Genomic DNA, 17,907 nt, shown 5'->3' on the forward strand with positions numbered 1-17,907 from the left:
ACAGGATTGGTCACGTTCGTATGCTTGTGTTTCTGGTGCGTTGTAGATGTGGTGGAGGTGAGGTTGCTTTGCAATATATGCATTATAGTGGCTTTGAAGACGTTTTGTTCACATATTTCTATTCGCGCAGCTATGGTGTGGGTTTGCTGTTTGCGAACGAGCTTGCCGTTTCTGGCGTAGATGCAAAAAAGGGGGGAAAGACACAATGTTGATTCATGATTCAGAGCGTTGTTCATATTGCGCATGCGCAGTTCGCCCACAGCAAACATTTTGCGTTTCCGGGACTCCAGTCGGGAAAGAATTAAGTGCACGGCCATATGTTTGTTGCTTCTGCTTGGAAACGACAGCAAATAGTCGCGTATGTTTAAAAATAAATAAATATAGGACCGTAAGTGGCTATCAGTCTTCAAAGTTTGGGGCAGGCTAAACCCTGTCTTCTATTTTTACGATGCGATCGAAATGTGTAACGTTTGCTAGACTAACCCTGTAAATAAAAGACAGAAGGCAAGAGAGCATATGGTGCGTCTTGCAGAGCAGGTTTAGTGGTAATTATCTGCGACACGTATTCAGTGAATTTCCGCAAAGATGCACCCGGATACAACACTGTACCTTTCAACTATAAAACAGGACGGTACCGTATGCAGTGGATGTAAGAGATATCGTATGAGGAACTTTGACAGCTAAAAATGTCGCAACAGCCCTGATAATCAGGCAATTATATACACAAAATAAATAGACAACGTGACACACACGCACACCTGGCGGTAACCCGTGCTCACAAGCAATTTAGCCGGTACCACCCCCATGTGTACACAATGCAGCTTTTTTTAACCAAACCGGCAAAGAGGTCACAGCCGAATACAGTTGTTATATAACGCTAGCTCTTCCTGTTTCTTTACTTTTATTTTTCTCTTTCGGCCATCTATAAAAACCGTTGTTCGCAAATCCTGGGATTTAATGCCGTTTTGACGGTTTTTATTCTCTTTTTCCCCGATATTTATGTCTTTTTTTTTGTATAGAGTGCTTTACGGTGAAGTGGACCAGTTACCGCATGCACACACACACATGACAAATTTAGTAGTATATAGCCAAGAGTAAAAGAAAAAAGAATGAGGAGGGACGTTGCATTTTTATCGGAGGAAGGGGATAGATTTTGGGGATGCGCGGGGGAGAGAGAGAGAGATGGGTGGGGGACAACGGAGGGAGACGACTACGTAAGAAAGAATGCTTAGAACACGAAAAATATAAAAAGAACGTTAAAAACGGCGGTTTGGGGGAGTTGGTACTTCCGGAATCGGAGATGCCGAATTACGTCACAGGGTCGACGTCCTCTGCCTTTTTGTTTTTGTGCGTTTCGTTAGTTTACGTTCCATGTCTCAGCTTTGTCTTTGCGAGTGTACGGGGAGAGAGGGTGGAGTGGTCATGAAGGAATGGTGAGGCAGCGCAGACAGCTGCGCGTGTTTCTGCTTTTTGTTTGTTTGTACATGGAAGTTTTGTCGGCATGTTGCGGGTCGGTTGTGTGACGGCCTTATTTATTCTTTTTCTCGAGTCTGTGGTCAGCATGGTGGCGTCTCGTAGTGTGGGAAGATGGAAGGAGGCAGGAACAGGCTGAGTTTGGTTTTCTTTTTTCTTTTTTTTTTTATGCTAGTGAGAATGAGAAAGGAAAAGTGGCTCGGAAAGGGGGCTGTCGGAAGAAAGGTTGCTATGTCAAGTGGTGATGGATGATTGCTCGCTGAAATATGGGGAGAAAATGGAGACGTTCAATACATAGGGGGCGCCACGTAACGTGTCAAAACTATTGTAAGAAAATACATTACAGTAAAATCGTGCATCGCACGTGTCGCTTTGTGGTAGTTGATAAAAATGGGGCTTTAATGGGGCTCGCACCTTGGGTAGCGGTATATTAGGGAATATTGTGAGGAGATTGCTTTTCAAGGAGCTAGGCGGCCGACTTCAATTCCGACACGCTCGAGTTACCGCATTTGGCGGTGTATAATGCTCGCACGCGTAACACTTCTTCAAGATTAGCGAGCCTAGAAAAATATTCGATCCACTGCGACGATGAAAGAAATTTCGGTGGAATCCTCCACTTTGGCGCGTCATACTATTTTGCTTGTTACGATACTTAGAGGGTCCCATAAAGTGCAGACCTTCAGCACAGTGTTTAGTCTATTGAAAGTCTATATGTAGTAGAAATGGGAAAGCTACACTGGGTCACGCGGGTTGCCGTATTTTCCGGCGTACAGTGCGGGCGTTATGCACGGTAAGATTGAGGCAGTTTTCCCGGGGAGTAATGGTAACACACACACCTATCCTGGTTTTGATATGCGTGTGTTTGATTCCCCATTTGATTCGTTAAGATTTCATGAACTGTGGCCCTTGTGTGACATGCCCCTTTACGCTGCCCTTTATAGCACTGTGTCGTCTCATCTCCTTTTGATCCTTGTTAATGTTGTAAACTGGGAATCACGTACCAACGAGCCCAAATTGCTGCGATGCCCTTTACAATTTCTGCCCTTACTTTTGCCCTTCTCCTTGCAGACAGGGCTTGTCCTTGGTGCTTGACGTACAGTGTGTCATAGAAGATATGATGCATGACGGTATGTTGCTTTCATATCGTTTCGAGTGTACTTGGCTATAGGGTACTCGAAGGTACCGCAGTTCATACTTCTCGTGGAAGAAGGAAGAGAAGGAAGGGTAATCAAGAGAAGAGAAAAGCGAGACGGATATGGGACAAGTCTTTGCATCTCCTAGGTGACACGTAAGCTTCACAGGCTATAGGGGCATATATATCTGTCAAGGAGCTCCGAAACTATACCCTTTGAACGGATATGTATTCGGGGAAACGGTGACTGCATGGCTCCCAATTTTCGCCTTCTCGCGTTCCTTCCTCCACGATATCTCTTACTGAGCAGGGAATCTGGTTATTATGAATCGGAGAAACGTTTCTTAGAGGGATGTACATGTGTATAGGAACATTTGTACCTGCATAGTATACCGCGCAAAAACGCGTCAGCAAAAAAGCTTTGTGTCGCTTATGCGACGTTAAAAAATACGAGTTGTAAGGTTGGCTGTGAAGCGAGACGACGTGTTCCGCCCTTGGTGTCCGAAAAAGGAAATAAGGTATATCGCGTCTAATGGACGCACTCGTAACTTCAAAAAGGAAAAGTTATGAAAAAATTATTTCGGTTTCTTAAAGGCAAGAAGTAATCGCGTTGTTCTCGGTGGAATGGCTGCGCCTATATGACAGCTTGGCCCTTTCGAGCCAAATATACCCCATATATATTTGATCCCTACACTAAAGAATGACACCTCTCTCTCCTTCGTCACGTGCATAAAACAAAAACGAAAAAGAATATAAGCATGAGAACACTGTAGCCATTGCGCCTAAAATGTACGTGAGGTAGACTTGTTACGACGCTATTAATTGCTGACTGAAGCACTCTTCCATGCACTTGTCCCCATATATAGCCCGGGGGCATATTGACCTGAGGCTTCTGTTTCATTTTACCTTCTCTTCAAACTGGGAAAGCGAGACTCGCCGAGTGTAGTAGAAGACGTAGAACACATCCTTCTCAGGTGTCTGAAATACGTTGCTGCTCGAAGGGTTTTAGAGGCGAGCCTCTCTCGTGTGGACTCCCGAGCCTTCGACGTCGCGAAACTGTCCGTCGTCCCACAAGGCGCTGAGGGCACTCGAAGATTTTCTACATACAACCGGGCTTCATTCTATGACTCACTGAATGTGTGCTGTGTGTGCCCCCAGCGATTCCGACATTTTACACTCACTTGGTTGAAACTTTTAAACCGCATGTTGCAATGAACTCCATCATCATCCCTGTTCATCTCTGTTCATCATCTCTCATCTGTTTGTACTTTCTGTGTGTAAGTGTACTGGGGTAGCCAGTTCGACTTGGTCGAAACTCACATTCCCATTTTATTTATCACATCGCCATCAGCTTTAGGCGCGTACGAACTGGATAGCGTTGGTGATTCTGCGCACGCGCAAAACGTAAAGAGCTTCGCGCATTGCGCAGAGCTACCACGCTATTCCTTACGTACGCAAAGGCGATAGCGTACGGTGCACTAAAACTACCCAAGGAACGAAGTAACCGCGAACGCAGTCACTCACTATGAGGACTGCTTTATCTACACATCCCACTTCTGCGTTATCAGCATAGATCAGTGTTTCCCAAAGTGTGGTCCGCGGACCCCTGGGGGTCCGCGAGAGTGTCCGTGGGGGTCCGCGACCGTCTCTCACATTTCAGTGAGGATTTTCGTCCCCACAAACACGCGCTCGTACATGCTGCTCGGTTTCCAAACACCCAGAACTTCCAAAATTGCTACAAGAATGCTTCAACGGCTAGCTTCTAATTTCTGATAGAAAAGTCCTGCAATGCACGTTTGTCCGCGTCATACACATACAAACAAGAAGAAAAAACCAGTCCGGAATCGTGTCTGAAGCGGTATCGAAAGCACGCAGCAGCTGATGAGGTTGCTGGTTATGCTATGGCTGTGACGGCGTGTGTGCGGGAGGGTCCGTGAATTGGTTCTCATCGTTTCCGGGGGTCCGTCACCGCCAAAAGTTTGGGAAACACTGGCATAGATGACGTCGTCGAAGGCTTCCACCCTTATCTGCATGGTCGAGGGGATCGCTAGGCGGCGTTCTGCCAGACGCAATCATATCACTAGGTCCATCGCCTACACTGCCTGCACCTCCGAGAGCTATATTTATTTATTTGGTATACTGGCAGCCTCTGTGAGGCTATAGCAGGAACAGGCATGCTTGGTTACATGCTTATTGCACCAGGTAACCTATTCCATTCATCAACAGTATAAGGGGAAAAAAACTATATTTACGTGAACGCATAGGAACAATGGAGTTAATAATATATAGTTAATGGAGTGCAACCCCCTCGCATTCTCTTCGTCATAGACCTCGCCTGTACTTGAGAACTGGTGCTGCACTAGTGCTGCACCGGTTCTTAAATACATGCGAGGTCTATCGCGAAAAGAATGCGAGAGGGTTGCACTGCTCGAACTATAGTGCAGGAGGTGCAGGCGCAAAGAATGGACCTAGTATATGTCGAACTTTTGAAAATGGTGTCTGCGAAAGCACGTGCTTGACTGCTTATGTGGGCATTTTGGTGGACAGGTTGAATGACGAGCATGCTCAACGCTGGACATATGTGAGTCGTCAGCATTCCTGTTCAAATATGGTGAATGTTATTGTGTCATGGGTTGTGAGGGCCTTCGTAGAGTAAAGCGAGACGGCTGAATGGCTTCTTCCTCGCCTGGCTGATAAGCGTCACTTCTAGTAGGCCAACTCGTTTATTATATCCTCAACGTGAACACACTGAGCATGCGATAAGGCATGGTTAGGAACGTGGATGACACAGTCTCTTCGAGTTTGGCTGCACTGTTCCAATAGGTTTGGTGCTAGTATGTTTGTGGAGTATATCCTTCGGAAAGGGGAAAACATCTGCGCTTAGCTCGACAACCGGCAATCCCTGAGGGTTAACAGCACTTCCTATTTTCCCTACTTTTGGGGCCGTTGACTGGAAAGCCACGTCAGACGCAATTCCGAGAACCGGGAGCGCTTTAGGGAATGAAAGGAACAATCAAGGAATATCATTGGCTCCGCCATTTCCGACGCTACTTTAAATGTCCCGGAACAAGACCGCAGGCCCAAAGCGCGCAGCTACACATTTTTTGGGGGGAATGCAGAGTTATGTATAAGGAACGTTACACTGGTGTGTACGTACACGCATAAAAATAGTAAAAACGAGAAATTGCTGTTTAGGGAAAGACCCTCCTCTTCCTCCCCTGTGGCTAAATTGTGATTCTGCGCGCTGCTCCCGTCTGGGCCTTTTTTAAATTTTATTTTATTTTTATTTTTCAGAACGAAACAGGAGAAAAATTGCCCGTTTGGTTTGTTTGTGCTACGTAACGACGTGGGGCTAAAAATGCGGCCAAAAATCCCGGACGATTTCTTGGAAGTTTCTTGGGGTTCGCTTTACACCATAAAAAGCCCGGCCCGATTTGGAGCAATGACGTGCAATATATTCGCCCCTGGTGGTGGTTTTGTTATTCGCAGGGTGGATTGCTGGGATTTTCTATGATACTTTGTTATTATTATAGTTTGATAAAAAAATATACTTCTCCACGCGAACCCCCAATACACTGTTATGATGCGAGCCACAGCTTGGATTGGGAGGATATATTTTCTCGGAAAAGCTGCCACCCGTGCTCTCTTTTCTCCAAAATGTTTTCTTTTCTTTAAAAAAAAAATGCGTTTTTTATGCGCGTACACTGCAGAGAATAACCGTACGGGATGTATGTGACGCCACACTCCTCGGGGGGAGATATAGTAGGGTTCGTTGAGGAAACTGAGGGATGTATTCATATAAAAGATGCGCCTTGTGTTGTCGCACGCGCATGTCGCACGCGCCTTGGTTACGGGAGGTTCCTGTTTTCTTTTTCTTTTTCTTCTTTTTTTTTTTCATCATCAGGATGAAGCATGGCGACGGATTGCGTCTTCGCTAGTGTGCGCAGATGTTACGTGTTTTTTCGACGTGTTGTTATTATTATTATTTTTTTACTTCACTTTTTCTGTGTGTGGCTGCAGGTTACACATGCTGCTTCCTGGTGTGGAGTGACTATATGTGGCATTCACAATGAGTGCGCTTTGTGTGCATGTGTTCCGTCTCTGGGTGATTGAAGAATTATTCGGAAAGGCTATTCTTCTTTCCCTTTCTTGTTTGCAACTCTCTCTTACATGACGCTTCGTAAGGAAGATGTCGCGAACTGAGAAGGAAGAGAGGAAAGGGCGTTTGGGGGTAGAAAGGTATGATGCTGTTGTGGTGAGCTGGTATACGAGCAGTTTCTGATACGCGTGTGATTGATGCACGAATAGCGCTGTGTTGTCTGTGTTGTCGCTGTGTGTGTTGGCTCAACCATACTGCTACGCTACGAGTAGCGCTGTTCAAAAGAGGGCGAGTGAAGCAAAAAAAAAAAAAAGACAGTTACAATTATGGACTTACGTGCCTATTGGCTCTCGCGAAAGCTGTGTTTTCTACGTTGCTTCACCAGCTCCCGTGGCATATTGGTTAGGATGATCGCTTTCCACGCCGAGACTGGGAGGTGACAGAGGTTCGAATCCTGTCACCGGCTATGCTGTCTGAGGTTTTCCCTGGGTTTTCCGAAGTCTTTCCAGACGAATGTTGGCACAGTTCCCCCTGCAGTCGGCAAAGGGCGCATACTAACCCCCCCCCCCCCGTCTCCCATTCCTTCCTGCTGTCCTCTCTCCACGTATCCACATCTGTACGCCGCACATAGCCACAGTTGCTTCGTGGCGCTAACAGGGAATTTAAAAACGCAATATTTGACCTTGTGCTTTCTTCATTTATGTTCGTTTTATTTGTAGTTCGCTCCATATATCTTGTTCATGTATGATTGCTGCGCTTGGTTCTATCGTCACTCCCTCTTCTTCTCGTTGCTCCTAATTACTCTCTCCTACCTATCAGTTAGTCGCTGTGTTTGCCTATGTCTATGCCCCTGATCATCCTTTTCCCGTTCACTAAAAATTATCCACGCGAGGAAATATACATTTACAGTATCTGCAAGCGTAAAGACACACCGAGAGAATACATTCTAATCAGGGTATCATATCTGTGCACTAAGTACTAAATAAAACGCAAAGAAAAAAGCAAACTAAAATAACGTCTCAGGGTGTAGGCAGTTTTGTTTGGTGACGAACAAGCACCCCCCCCCCCCCTCCTCCCATTCAATGCGGATGCCCTGCTTTGAAGTCGGAAGAATGTGGTCACTTTAAGTAAAACTCTAGCAGTATTGTGCATGTATATATATATTTCTAAATGCGCGTATTGCAGCTGTGCTCTGCCGTAATGATGACCCGATGCTGACAACTACAGTGTGTGTCATCCTTCATCCCAGTGTGTGTCACTTTTTGTGGAACTACAGCGTGTGTCGTCCTCATCGTCTTCCTCAGTCTCAAGAAAATGTTACCTCTTTCTGTATTTCCTCGGGTCCACCCCGCCGCTCTATTTTTTACCCCCGTATTCTACGTCGAAACATAGTAGCCAGTTTGTAATCCTGGCATCCGTGAAGGGTGTTTAACCCGAACAAAGCCAGACACCGCCTCTATATGTACAGCGTCCGCAGTCTGAGGGGCAAAAAGGTCGGACTCATTTTTATCGCGGAAGAGCAACCGCAATTCCGTCAATTCCCACTAAACTATTTCAACACCCATAAATCCGAGTGACGTTTCGGAACCCCTGGACCTAAAAGTTCCACCTGCAACAGACGAGCAGCGAGGCCGTTGTAGATTGTCGGTCAATGAACCCGCAACTAAAGACCACAGAGAAGGAATGCCATCCAGACAGGTCGATAGATATGCCAGCAAGTTCGCGGTGTAAGCCTCTCTAGACGAGGGCTCCGCATCCCAAGGTCAGTCGGTGGGAAGAAAAAGGCCGCACGACAGACAGGTTGCGTGATATGCGTGCAAAGGGAACCGGTTTTTCTGGAACCGGGAAGTGAGTTCATTGCCTTCGGGAGAATTGGTTGTTCGGACGGTAAACACGCTACAGGTGCGACCTTGGAATCTTGTTTTAGCTCGGGCAAATTAAAATGGTTTCCTCTGCGTTCATAGAGGGAGACCTTTTTAAGGGAGATTTACCTTGTATATAGGCCTTCATGTTCAAGCCATCACCGTGCATTGAATGAAATTGAAAGAAAGAACACGACTGGCTATACTTTAAACGTTCTTTCTTTCCGAGAACTATGAAATATTGGAACGTGCTTACACCGCCATATCGATTTTTTACAGAGAAGTGTTTAGTTACAGAACGTACAGTTACTTTTTACGTATTAATTTAGAAGTTACAGTTAAGTTACCTTACAGAGAAGTGTTGTTTTTACTGAGAAGAGCAGGAATGCTACGCACCCTTCATACATAAAAATGGACCTACAGCTTGTGGTACGTTGTTCTTATGATGATGGAACTCTAAGCAGTTTACGAAGCGTCAAACTTTTTCATTGTTGTATTGTTGTTTGCCGGTGTATATACCCATTAAAGATGTCAATCCTCGGCATTTGGACTATTTTCAAGAGAAGTGTTCTGTGACGACTCTTGTTTACTTGTCTGTTGCTCAATGCAGTGTCTCACAAAGATACAAAAAAGAAAAAAAAACTGATGTTTCATCTTGATGTGGTATTTTTAGACTATAATACATCTTCTCTTTTAGCCAGATCACGTGAGTTTCAAACTAGTTCTCGACACACAGTAACCATAGCTTGGAGCACTATGACCATAGTTGGGCCAGAAAATCCCGAATCATCATAACGGTGTTAAGTAGCGGGGTGTGGGTAGAGGTAAAATGCAATGCAGTCAGGGCGTCCTCTTTTTACTGCATGTACATGGCTTCTCGTGATTATAAGGTACAGTATTCGTCGTGAAGCGAAAAGAAATGGAAGAGGCTGCATTAGAAGCTAAAGCATGCGTTGGATGACGTATTAGACGCTTAAAATGCGATTGAATCTCCTTTGATTCAATATTGCTCCGATAAATCGCGACAGCGCCTCGTCTCAAAGTGCCTTCTAGCGTCATTACACCTGCTAATCCGTCCTCTCCTACTTTGTTTGAGAAGTGTCCGACTAGACGCCGAATTGTAGGTGAAAAATACCTCCTGCATTTGAAGAAGACATTTAAACTTAAAATTACAAATAATTTAGTTGGAACACCGGGCCCGCTTGTCTAAAAGAGTCCACCATGAAGCACCAGCTGCCCCATCGTTGATGAGGGCAGCAGGCGGACGGAGAAACGCAGATGTTCTTCCTGGCCGAACTGACCCTGAGATCGTAACCCCGTATAAATCAAGCCGGACTTGTTGCGCCAAACACAGCTTTGCGATTCTTTGCTGAGGGAAGAAAGGGTAGACGGCTTCCCCATTCAAAGGCCTCGCTCCCCCGACCTGACTTTTTAACCCGTTAGGGAAAAGAGTTAGCCACTGTTGTGTAAAAGGTCGCAAGACTTGATTGATGTTCCAGGATCTTCTGTGCATAGCTATTCCTGAATGGCCTTGCACGCACCTTAGGAAGACAGCTCGTCTGTCGAGTTTTAGGAAAAGGAGGGGATCGGTTGCTCCTTTTGATGGCGTTTGGCGGAACGCATTCACATATACAGGAAAGGCTCGCGGTTTCTTGGTAGTACCTGATGTTGTTGGCAACCCTTGGTTAAGTGAAATATTTCTTTATTACGACATGCTTCAAGAATCCTTTTACGTAAGGGCGGGGGCTTTGTGCTTGAAAACTGATGAACAGGGTTAAAAACTGGTCAGTTTGTTCGAAAACTTGTTGAACGACGTCTTGTCATTCCATAGCTTATCCCCGTTCAAAAGGTTACATCGAGGAATACTATGGACTATAGGAGGAATGAGTAACTAAATTATAAATCCAGGTGCCATTGTGGTCCACGTCTAACGTGCATCAATCCCGGACACACTCACAAGCTTAAATTAGCAAAATTCGAATGGCTTCAAATCCTCGCTGTGGCATTTGGGACAGCGTGCTCCGTGATATCAGCCGAGGATGCACACTCGTTTATGCCGTCCATGAGCGCTATACGCCGCTCATAGCCACGGTTGCTTCGCGGTGCTAAAAAAAGATGCAGACGTGCAGTTGACGTAATTCGTTCATTAAGCAATTTTGTACGAGAAGCAACTAGTTCGTGCTGCAACATTACGTAACAGAAGCACCGACCTTACAGTGCTTGCTCAACATAATGGCCCGCCATAAATCCCAGACGAACGCGATGCCATGACAGGGACAGACGACGAACAGGACGCTCTTCTAGTGTTATCTTGAGCAAATATCGTCCCAGTTAGGTCCCAGGAGGACGATGTTGACCATTCACAGCAAATGTAGTGGTGCAAATGGAAAAAAAAAAAAAGAAGAAAAACACAGTGTGACACATCAATTTAGTCCCGATCGGCGTTTCTCAACCCGGCCCGTCAGCGCCGAAAAAAAATCGTCTCTGTAAAAACAACTTAACTGTCCGACAGGGCAGTTGTCTTTCTATTCGTTTGCTTCTTGACAGACCTCTATACGCGTCGTACGTAAAGAGAAAGATAAAAATAGCGAAAAATTGAAAACGTTCAGGTGTGGCGCACCTGTTCAGTATTTTTTCGTGGTTCTTTTTCCTTTTTTCCTTTCTTTTCTCTCTCTCTCTCTCTCTCTCTCTCTCTCTCTTTTTTTGTCTATTTGTGTGTCTCTTCGGTTTGAAACTGCAGGGTCAACGAACAGCAGCAGCGTGAATGATTTTTGCAGGAAAGTAGTCGGCAGACGCTACAAAAAGTGAAGTAAAGAAATATAAAGTGTCTAAATAGTTCATTGCTTGAACTTGACGCGAGCGAAGGGAAAGTTGGAGGGCGATAAACAAACCAGGCTCCGCGACTGCGAGATAAACAAAGGCAAAGAGCGAGATGGGCGGATATGAGCTAAGAGTTACGTCTTCCCGAATCCCCAACCTTCGAGTTGGGTCGGAGCGAGAGAGAGGCAAGGTCACGAGAGAGAGAGAGAGAGAGAGGAAATCGGTTGCAGACGGCGGAGCGGGGAAAAAGGGATGCAATGTCGAGAACGAAACTAAAGGAAAAATTAGACGGACCAGTACAGTTGGTGGAGGTTGATGACCTTTCGTGTTGCTCACATTACCCGAGTTAATTGTGGATTGTTGCTTCCACTGTTTCTGTCATCGAGGGAAAGGGGCTCTGACTTATTGGGAGAGGGGGTGGTGCAGACATGGGAAACCGGTTCGTTGAGTGGTCTGAGGAAGACTTCTTTTTTTGTGTGTGTGTGTGTGTGCGCGCGCGCCTGGATGGCAGTGCGGATAGTTAGTCTCTAAAAGCGTCAAGAAGAACACTGGCGAATATGCACAAAGATTTCACACAACGCACTTTAAACAAACATTTTTTGTGTTCGTCGTTGTCGTTCTTGCCGCTCTTGGAGTTGAATTGTCACCAACAGGCCCAACATCATGTTTTAACGGTTAGTTTCGTATGGAGACGGCAACATATCATTGAATCTGCGCAAAGAGTAACGGGGAGACGAACACGCACGAAGTGGACGAGACGCACTCGATTGGTATCTTGGGTGTCAAAGGATTTGGTACCTTCCAGCAACGGTGTGTCCGTGGGAATGCGAGAAGGTCCCTTTGAGGTCCAACTTTTTGTGGGGGTTACAAAACATGCGTTATTCAGTGCGGTCAACTCAACACATGGTCAATGCTGTACGAATGATCCACGCAGATGGTGAATACGTTGGCGAACATGGGGAAAGCATAGGCTCCGAATTGAATACATTCCAGTTTTACCTGTAATCGAACATCATATTTTGGAAAAAAAAAGAAAAAAAAAAGATTTTGAGACCATCCTTTGATAATGTTGCTCTCGTGTTTTTAGTCTTTCGAGTACGCGGTGCATGGAGGAACGCTGCTAATATGAGGCTAATATTGCGACAATCACAGCTGAAATTGTTTCATTTGGGGGGACCCGCCTTAGTATACAGTTTCCATGCTGGGCCAAGCTCTTTGTTCTATCAATGCTTCCATTGTTTTATAAATATCATGTCGTGTTTTTTACCGCTAGCAATATAGTTTGCTCCATTATTTTACTTCATTTAAGTGTGTCGCTCTTGCTTTCCTGCTGCGTTCCGTATGAGCTCAAGTCAAGAAGAAGACTGTGCACGTACTCCACTCCCCACACTGAGTCTGACTAAATTAGCCCTCACTGCGGTTGCTACGAAGTTGCGGAAGTAAACTACCCGCCTGATTTTCAGCTTTTCGCCCCCACCGAAATGTGGTCCTTCCCACGCACATAACGTACATATAGACGACTGGCCACCCAATCTGTCGTCTGCTAAAAAAGAGGCAGACGAACAAAGAGAAACACGAATTGACGACATTTCTGACCGATGACAGGCCACTGAAAGGAAACCACAATACTTGTCAACCGTTCGCCAATATGGCATAATCGAAACGGACGACACGCGCAAAAAAAGTTGCAGACGACAAAAACGAAAATACAGGAGCGCCTCAACAATAACAGCGTGGTACGAACGGGTATGGGGGAAATAAACAGGGCAGGTGCGCCATGATTGGTTGATGCGTGTCACGTGGGTTGGAATCCACGTCTTGGGGAAACCCCTGGTGTGCGGGGGCGGAAAAATAAAAGCTCCCTAATAAATAAAGGCGGTGAGGGTCGGGGGGAGAAATGTCTGCTTTGTTGTTGGTCAGCATGGGTTGTCTCTCGGAATTAATGAAGCTACTGAGGTTTGCCTGCAACCTTGGTGAGTGGAGGTTTGTGACGTCGAGATGGTTCTTGGAGAATGTCGTAGGAAGCATGAGATATTCGTTAGTCGTTGTCTCGTAACCATTAAAGGATGACTTAGTCAATGCGATACGAATGTGTTACTTAATTTATGAAATTGTGTCACATAATTGATTCGTCCCTTCAAGGGTCCGTGCCAAGAATAATAAACCTCTGAGCGGGTTCTAATTATTCGCCAAAGTATTCTCCCTGTTTTCTATTTCCTCATATTCGATCCATGTCGTACGTCGCAAGTACAAGTTCTTTTCGACCCATCAATTAGCCTTGGTGTTCGTTGCAAAAATTGCTCATTCATTCAGTTTGTTCCGCGCAGGTTTTAACCCTCGTGTATAATCTGGACGGATGCAATATATGCACGCCGCCAGTGATTTATCCAGACCCCCCACCCTCCCCCAACACCTCCCAAATTTTGGTGGCACCCCCTAATTTTTCTTTATGATATAGCTGTAATGATGACCCCCCCCCATTTTTTGCTACCCCCCCCCCCACACACACACACATGTTTGCAGTTCTGGATAAACTACTGCACGCCGCATCCTGCAGGTGGCGCCTGTACCGAGATGCTCGTGTACCGAAATCGCGTCCGTATACCCAATTGCCACAACCGATAAGTACGAGTGATGTGTTACTTTTGAAGACGCTTGGTTATAAAGTTATGTGTGAAACAAATATCAATTTATGAAACGCGTAAAGCACACTGAATACAAAGTCAGCCTTTATCCTGAGGTTTAAACTTGCCTTTCATTTTCTACGAAATTCCACTGGTCGTTGCAACTAGTGCAGCAAATCTTGCACTGGTTTGAACGTGCATGTTACACTGCCTGTTACACACATTTTTATCGTGTACATTTTTTTATGATTTTTGTACGCGTAGCTGCATGTGCATGGATGAATGACACAAATGGGTTCCAGGGTCCTTGACAACATCTCTGGTCTTAGAATCCGCCCAGATAACGTTCTAGTAACCAATGTCAAGGTTGGATACCCATACCCTCAATATGGAGGATCAGGCGTGGATTTTTGTGAGAACTACAAGACGATAAGACTTCCTACCGTCTTATAGCATTACTGTCTTTCCTTGACTATTTTCTGCCAGGGCAGATTGCGGTATATTCGCGATCACTATCATATACTTTCTGGCCAAATATTCGCCGAGCGCCGTCCAATCAAGACGATATACCGCTCCACATAAAGACGTTTCCTTCATTCAAAGATGGCCGACCATTGGAAGGCGCTCGCGATCTAATGAATTCCGCCATTTTTGCCAGGAATGACTCGTTAGGAAAAAAAGAGGAAAGAAATTAAGGGGAAAAAATATGCGCGCTTCTTTGCCTTTTCTGTTCTGTTGTCGTTTTTTTCCCCCTTAGCTAGCGTTCAACCCTCTCTGTCTTTCTCATTACTCATTTCCGAAGCCCCAGATTAAAAAAAAGAAAGAAAGAAATATTAAGAAACATGGGCTGAAGCAAAGACGCACACACGACAGAATAGTGCGCTGTTGGAAGCAAAGGGGAAAAAAAGGGAAAAGAAAACCGCTCCAGTCTCCGTGCGTGAGAGCAAATGAGAAAAATTAAAAGTGGAGACCGGCCGGCAAAGTTGGGAGGATTACTGCGCTTAAGGAAGGAGCGCTGGAATTTAAAGTAATTAGAGGGACAGAAAATAGGGAAGAAGCGGATGGTTAAAAAAACGTCAGCGCGAAAAATCGATACCGCGCGAGAGACCATGATTTTTAAAAGCTTTGTATTTCTTTTTAATCTTCCTGTCTTAGCCTCTGCTTTCTAATGAGCGGGCGGCAACACAAAAACTCTCTCGAAGTTCGCTTGATCAAAGAGTGCGCGGGGTTGGGAGTAGGTAAAGTGACAGTGGAAACCTTGGAAAATGTTCTGGGGTGTCCTCAGTACTGATTGTAAATGAAATTAAATGAAATAAATTTCGTGTATTTTGTACGAAAGGCTCGCAACTAAGCGCATTTCATTTCATCGTATTCTGTTCCGTCTTCGATTTCGGTCCGGCCTGGACCGTTTTGAAGACTTTCTGGCTTCCTGACCTCATACAGGGATGTTGGAAATCGTCCGAAAAAAAAAAAAAACAAACAAACAAACAGAATGACACTTGACATGACTTGATACTTGACATGTTAATCTGCGGTGTGGGGATTAAGCTGTAATAATATTTTGCTCACTTTTCTTATTATCAGCCAATGTAAACCTGACCTAACGGAGCAGCTTAGTAATTAAGACATACGTGTCTCTTTACTGGCAGTGCAGGGGGATAGGAAACATTGCCAACGGGGAGCCCTCGCGAAAGATCGAAGTCCCAACACAAAAGCGGTTAACCGCAAAAATGGCATTTCTTTTCCCAAAGCCAAGTATTCTGTAATATCAAGTATGGAGAAGTACCCTGTGCAACAGAATCGTTCGAAAGTTACGTAAAACTGTATCGAGCGAGCTTTCATTCGCTCGCACTTATTTTTTCTCTCTCTCTCTCTGCATTCCTCCTAGGGTTGCCATTCCCTCTCTTCCCTAAAAAATAACGCCATAAAAAGGAGGAGCAGACTAAGGACGAAAAGAAAAAACAAGTAGCCTCGTCGGGGACCGTCTCAAAAAATCCGACGGGGTCCCCTTTCCTTGTTTTTTTATTTCGCCGACGGACGCCGGTAGATTTTTTTTCTTTTTTTCTTGCTCAGACAGAGAAACTGCCCGCGGGTTAGAAATGGGGGAGAAAAGGTTCTCTCTTTTTATGTGTTTCCGGAATATGTGCATCGCACACTAGGATGGTTTTCCGGGTTGCGTAATGCCGAAAAAAAAAAGCCTGCGTTTTGGTCCGTCGAGACGATGTAACGTCTTGAATGGGTTGTTGTCGTGCGGTTTCAGTTTTGGTGTGAAATACCGAAATATCTTTACGAAATATTTAATCCGCATCATCATCTTCGTGGACACTTGTCCGCTCGGCAACGATGAACTCGGGACAGGGTAAGATGCTGGGTTACCGTTTCTCTCTGTGCAATTTATTTCGTCACCTTTGATGGAATGAGGCTGTAGAAGGTGCACTCTCACAGGCTGAACATGACAATGAAAGATGTTTTTCTCGTCATAAGCCTGGCCATCTAGCCACGTGTCGCAGGGTTGACCTATACAGACATTTTCTATTACTGGTTCACAGATACTTCGTCCTTCACTTACATGTGTGGACAATTATAATTTGTCGAATGTGTTCCCTATAGTTTCATTTTCTTATCATCTATCCGTTTTATCTCGAAACAAATTCTCACGGTACGAGAGCTGTCGATACTTAATGGTTCTTCTGTACAAGCCACACCGCGTAAAAGTCGCAAGCGCATGGTAAATTTTGGTGAAGACAGTATAATGAAATCACACGCGTTGCACATGAATACACTAATATGATAAAATGGAGCCTACATATTGTGCGAGATATGTACAGTGTGGTGCCATCTATGTACAATATGCTACAGTTGTGACTATATTCAGGGCAGGTGCTACGAATATCTGGCGGTCAGCAATCCTGGCTTGCCGGGTTCACAATAGTGGTTTTGGGCTATTATTCCCGATTTATTCGCTTCATTGGTAGAAGATATAGGAAGCACTTTTAATCAGTTGAATACATACCGGCACACTCAGGGGATAAAAAAATTCCCGATATTATCCCCGGTATTTGGACTGCTTTTATCGGAAGCACTATTACGAAGACGGTGCTGTGATGCAGGTTCAATAATGTGCTGCAATGCTGTTCATACCATTCTTCTGCAGTCTATAGTAGAACTTCCTTTACGTACAATTTTGGAATCATATGCGTCATGTCAATAAGTTTTCATCACTAAGCAGCCGCATACGTATACGGTGAGGTAATAGCCACAAATTTCACATTTAGAGCACTGTACGGGCTGCATTCTTCGGCCAAGGCCCGACCTTTCTTTGATTTACCCGCACGGGCCAGGCCCGACGGCTCCATACCTGGCCCAAGCCCGGTCGAAGTCCGAAGAATTTGTAGGTTTCTCGGTCCGGGCCCGCCGCGAGCCCGAGAAAGTTCCAGGCTGTCCGGCCCAGTGCAGCAGGATGTAAAGGTTGACCGTGGCTAACTAACAAGGGGGTAACACAGGTTCGAGCCCTATCTAGGATCGGCAATGTACGGGCCCGGCCACTAATGTCAAACCCAAGCCCGGCTCAGGCACGCTAAAAGAAGGCTTTGCCCTGCCGTGCCCTGCTCGGGCTTTCGGGTTAGCCCGAGCCCGTGGAGTGCTCTAAATTCACACCGAGCTTCCTACGTGGTATATGTAATACGCTATATCGCATCTGTGAATTTGATGAAACAGAGCTTCTGCGTGACACCCGCTCAGACATGCAGTTGCCTCCTTCAGCACCTGCCCTGTCCACATGTGACGCTGTGCAGGACAACGTCCATCGACGTACTTAAATTAGCCCTTCGACTAACAGTCTGTACATATTGCACGTGTATGACTTATGAGGTAGACAGTGTATAGCTTCGAGACGTC

At 45.5% G+C, this 17,907-nt stretch overlaps 1 long non-coding RNA gene across 1 annotated transcript in view; it reads left to right on the forward strand.

The window, feature by feature from the left end:
- LOC135394171 (uncharacterized) overlaps window positions 1-17,907 on the forward strand; it is a 62,391-nt gene continuing 44,484 nt past the window's right edge. The window contains exons 1-2 of the long non-coding RNA XR_010422776.1: window positions 1-57; window positions 2,542-2,600. This is a non-coding gene — a long non-coding RNA (uncharacterized LOC135394171). The remainder of the gene's footprint in view (window positions 58-2,541; window positions 2,601-17,907) is intronic.

This window comes from Ornithodoros turicata, chromosome 5 (genome assembly GCF_037126465.1).
Source record: "Ornithodoros turicata isolate Travis chromosome 5, ASM3712646v1, whole genome shotgun sequence".
NCBI lineage: Eukaryota > Metazoa > Arthropoda > Arachnida > Ixodida > Argasidae > Ornithodoros > Ornithodoros turicata.